Raw genomic sequence first — 4,741 nt, forward strand, 5'->3', positions numbered from 1 at the left:
ATTGGGCTTTATGGAACTGTTGTTTTTATTGCGATTCGGGACTTTTCCTGTTGAGGAGAAAACGATTTGTGGAGTGAGGTCTGGCCAGCGATGGATGGAGTCACCGGCCTTCCCATTATTTCAGCAACGGCCTTCCGGATGACTTCACTAAACGGCGTCAGAATGGCTCGAAACTCGCCAAAAGAGACAAGTTGGTCACACATTTGAGGTAGGAAAACTTTATTTCAAATGAGATAGTTATTTACACAATTTTTTTACGATCGGTGATTTTCCCATACAATTCTCTATATACACAAACTGTCGCATACACCACGTATTTTCAGCTTGGGGCGCCTGTGTTTCACGTGGCTTCTGACCAAGAGCAAGCAATCCTTGATGCTCTTCGTTGCACTTTTTCTATCGCTAATTTGTCTTTAACAAAGTATGGAAACCATACAGAACGTACATATTCTAAAATAGATCTTACCGGTGACTTATAAAGCAAGTAGATGATATCCTTGTTCTCTTTAGTGTACGCTTAAGTAGGCCCAAAACTTTCTTTGCTTCAGTTGTTTACTGTTATCGGCCAAACGATCCGACCAGGATGTCTCTCGACACATGAACGACAAGGTCTCTTTATGAGTTGAATGACTTTAACTCTGTGTTTGACATTTTGTGAGAGTGTGTACTTTTGTCCAGTTTTTCAGAGAATTCAGGTCCGAGTGTAGCGCTAGTGTGTCATTGACATAATTCAATTGACAAGAGAAATCTTAGTATCATCAACAAACAGTTTAACGGTACACGTAACAAATTACTCTCGGTTGCTTCGGCTGCAGAGGCAAGGATACTAAGGCTTCGGATCAGTTAGTTCTTGCCTGTTGGCTTGTGATCGTAGATTTAAAATACCTTCAGAGGCACCCAGCGATACATCTTCGATGAAATATCTGTTCGGGAGGGTCAAACTATTCTAAGAATTTCGGTTCTACGTTGCCAGACAGCTAAGGATTTCTTTACAAAAACATCTCCTAAAAGATTTGAAACCAAGGAAAAGTAGTCCCTTACGTCTTCGGAAGGGGTATTTTTGCAATTAGTGGCACTTACAAAGATCACCCAGCAGTTTCGGATAAGCAAATGGTTCGGTTGGAAGCTCTTAGAAGGTAACGTTACGAGCAAATTAAGGCAAAAGCCTTTGAGAGACGTTTCTAGGCTCCTTGTAATGTATAACGACTGTCTAAAGAGATTTTTTTATCACCTAGAGAATTTGATCTGTTCGGATATCTTAGCTGAAAATTGAAGTGTCCGAAAATTTTAGGGAATGATATCTTCATTTCAGATATTGCTAGCTGATCAGTAACTGAATTTCACTACCATCGGGAAGCTTCGTAACGAGCTTCTAACAGGGTATATTCATAAATTCCATCTATGAATAATTAACACTGTTGATTTACATTTTACGACACATATCGTCGATAATGTTAGATGTTTCTTGTTTTAGGCACAACAGCTCCAACGTGGCGAATATCAACATATAAAGTAGGCAAACTTCCAGAACTTTTTTAATAAAATTCTGAATATTTCCCAAGTGTTGGCTTTATATCATGCTACGGATTACATGGACTGTGCCTTCAAATGTCTCGAGAAGATGTCATGTTTCTCCTTCAATTTTGCCACCTTACCGGCAGACAGTAACTCTGGTCGACATTTGTGTGAACTCCTGGCGTCAGATAAGTACAATCACGTAAACAGTTTTGTGCCAAGCAGAGACTTCCATCATTTCGCGATTCCGGTGGGTTCCTCAACTGATAGGTGTAATAGAAAATGGTTCTAAATGACTCAACGCTTTTGACCGGTCGCTTAACAAAATGTCCTTTGTTGACTGTATCCTCTTTAGACAAAAAAATAATAACTATAGTACCATTCTCAGAATCTCCCAATAAGGCTGAGTTAATAGAAAATCTACTTAACTGCCACAAGAAAATCACGGGTTCTTTTGAGCCGTGTATATCGTTCTAAAATTTTTTGCGCTCGACAAAAAACGAAAACCGGTGCCGTTATTTATTCATGCTTTAATTGTTACTTGTCTTACTTTAATCTTTTAAAGTTACGTGGTTGACATGGGAAGATTGTAACAACCTGACGTTGTACAAAATTTTAGTTTAAGGTCATTACAATTACAAGTAATTTAGACGTACATGCAGCTTGAAATACATTCCTCTTATCATCCGAACGAAGTTCGACGTCTGTATTGTAAATTACGGAGCTAGTTTTTCGTCTTTGGTTTCTGGCCCAAGCAAGAAGCGCGTGGATCATATGCCAACTGCGAAAAAGCGAGGATCCGTATCTTACATTATCGTATGGCCAGTACGGCCCCGCGCGCACTTTCATTGTAAGACTATTGGGAAAATCGCCGTATGAGGGCCGTTCGCATTTGCGCGAGCAGCGCCGGAAAAAGCCGTATGGCCCTGCTAGGAACACGCACTGCACCGTGCAGTGCGATTTTAGAGGATTTCGTCGCTTTTACACATCCAAGTTATTTACAGCCAGAAAAGAAAACGCAAACAACATATTAGATAAATTGTCTGTGTAAATTTTTGTTAATTATTCTGTCCAAACTTCAAATTATGAGTTCTCATGAATAGTGTAAAGAGCCCAATATGATAAAATGCTTATTGACTGAGTTTAGGTCGGGCCGGACAGGAAAATATTTGGCCCTCGGTCTTGGCGCGTCCAGCCCCACCACTCAGTAAATATAAGTACATAGTAAGGACTTCTGAGGTGATAAAGCGCACAAGAAAGGAAACCAGTTGAAGTCAAGCAGAACCGTTTTACTGCAACAAATGATTGACACGCGTAAGAATTTAAAAAATAAATAAACAAATGTTATTGGCTTTGTGAAATAGTTGATTGCAATATTCAAACAGTTTCCCAAGTTTATTCAGTTCCCATAACAACACGACAAATTTGATAGAAAATGTTGCATCAAAACTTCAAATTTAACTTGCAGTACAGAGGGCCGTACTGTACAATCCGGCCCGCTAAATTAGCCAATCGTAGTGCGCATGCTATCTAAGAGATGAAATGATTTCCAAATTTAGGTTGAATACATTTTTAGCAATATCTTACTATTTAGTTATTTAACTCTGTTGCAGCCTTGACTTTCTTCTCAGTTGAGTTCTTAGCCGGGCCACAAAACTAGTCGGTTTTTATTCCACTGACAGTTTGCAAGACTTAAGTTAAAGATATTCGTTCGAGATCCCACAAAATAACAATGTGTCATAAGATTAATTGACATTAACATTTCTCAACAATCGTTTTCGCTTATAGAGCCCATGTGAAAGCCTTCCTTGTCAAAATGGTGGAACATGTCGTCCGCTGTATGACACAAATTCATACGTGTGTCAGTAAGGTGAGGGAAACAATGGAACATTCTGTGAGAATGGTAATAGTGTTTAATTTGTTGCACAAAGTTGAGGACGAAAAAATAACTGAAGTGAGATAAGGTGCATGAAAATAAAACTCATTTTAAAAGCGTTTACAAATTGACAAGAGCACCCAAAACATCCTTACGGGGGGGACTCGGCAAGGGCACCCAACGAACAAATTAAGAAAAAAGCCTTTGAAAGATATTTCTAGGCTCCTTGTAATGTATACAGACTGTCTAAAGGGATTTTTTTATAACTTAGAAGAATTTGATCTGTTCGGATATCTTAGCTGAAAATTGAATTGTCCGAGAATTTTAGGGACGATATCGTCATTTCAGAGATTGCTAGCTAAACGTTACCTTCTAAGAACTTCCAACCGAACCATTTGCTCGTCAGCTATGAAACTTCCAGGTGACCTTTATTGTAAAAATATCCATTCCGAAAACGTAAGGGCCTACTTTTTCCTGGTTACCAGGGGGCGGATCCAGGATTTTTCTTTGGAGGGGTGCACCAGTAAAACGGAAGTGCGACGCTGACTGGTGACTTTTTTTTTTTTGTAGAATACCAGTTCTATTAGGAAGCCTCAGGTCATCTGTTTACCCCCTGCACCCTCTCTCTAGATCCGCCCCAGGTTACGAATCCCTTCGGAGATATTTTAGTAAAGAAATCTTTATTTGTTTGGCAACGTAGAACCAAAATTCTTAGAACAGTTTGACTCTCCTGAACACATATTTCCGCTGACTCAAGATTATCGTTGGGTGCCCCTGACTTGGACTACATTAAGGCAAATGTGTTTAATGCATTTCTCCCGTAAACGACTTAGTTGTGTGTCACCTGATTCTCAAACAAGTCACTTATACAGATAGCTATGAGCATGGTCTTGCGATTGTTTCTCATACTGAAAAAGCCTGTGAGGACCTTCTCGGGCTGCAGTCATCAATAAGTTGAGTAGAAATCCCGTATCAACCTTTTTCTGCGTGCCAACGTGCTTATGTGTGTGCGTAAACATTAAACATGAATCTGAATCGCTATTTTTACAACTTAATCCTCCTCTGTTCCTTTCCGTAGGATGGCAGAAGGTAAATGTAGACCCAGTGTGCTTTGGGGTCCAGAATGATAAATTCGGAACCTTCGAGATCCACAAGCCAGGAGACATTTAGCAGCATGACCTCTGCCACCTCCGCTTGGATCTCCGTCGTCTCGGGAAAGACAGATAACGCTGTGTTGGCCTGGTCAGTTGCAAAGCACACTTTTGCAGGGACACTGCTCGTTTTGCTTACACTGGTGATAAAGCTCCTGTTTTATCGTTTGTCTTACTTCTTACGGTCCTTTGCCTCACT

General features: G+C 40.1%; 1 long non-coding RNA gene across 1 annotated transcript; it reads left to right on the top strand.

The window, feature by feature from the left end:
* Positions 1-439: 439 nt before the first annotated feature.
* LOC137974128 (uncharacterized) lies at positions 440-3,393 on the top strand. Its single transcript, XR_011117400.1, has 3 exons — positions 440-1,136; positions 1,475-1,765; positions 3,304-3,393. It is a non-coding gene; the product is annotated as an uncharacterized lncRNA (long non-coding RNA).
* The last annotated feature ends 1,348 nt before the right edge of the window (positions 3,394-4,741 follow it).

Source organism: Montipora foliosa, chromosome 1 (assembly GCF_036669935.1).
Source record: "Montipora foliosa isolate CH-2021 chromosome 1, ASM3666993v2, whole genome shotgun sequence".
NCBI classification, from domain to species: Eukaryota; Metazoa; Cnidaria; class Anthozoa; order Scleractinia; family Acroporidae; genus Montipora; species Montipora foliosa.